The sequence below is a fragment of the Camelina sativa genome, unplaced genomic scaffold, assembly GCF_000633955.1.
Source record: "Camelina sativa cultivar DH55 unplaced genomic scaffold, Cs unpScaffold01890, whole genome shotgun sequence".
Lineage (NCBI taxonomy): Eukaryota > Viridiplantae > Streptophyta > Magnoliopsida > Brassicales > Brassicaceae > Camelina > Camelina sativa.
Genome location: NW_010923007.1, coordinates 1 through 289, shown reverse-complemented (window position 1 = coordinate 289; position 289 = coordinate 1).

Sequence of the window (289 nt, the reverse complement as noted above, 5' to 3'; positions counted from 1 at the left end):
CGTCTTTCAATTTGGTGGACCAAATAAACCTTTCCTGATTCTCGCAAGCAGCAAGACGAAGAGCTTTACACCATGACTCCTTCTCCCAAGAAGTCTCTAAGAAAATGTAAAACACTCGGTTTCCCTTGTACAAAACCGAAGTTTTGCTTTCTACTTGTATAGGAAATCTTTTAGCCCTAACAAAACACAAAACAAAGGGAAACTTGAGGACAATTTCGAAAATGGATACTCAAAAATAAACTTTTTTTTGACAATCATGTACCATTTCCTAGTCGGTCCAGAGCCTGAA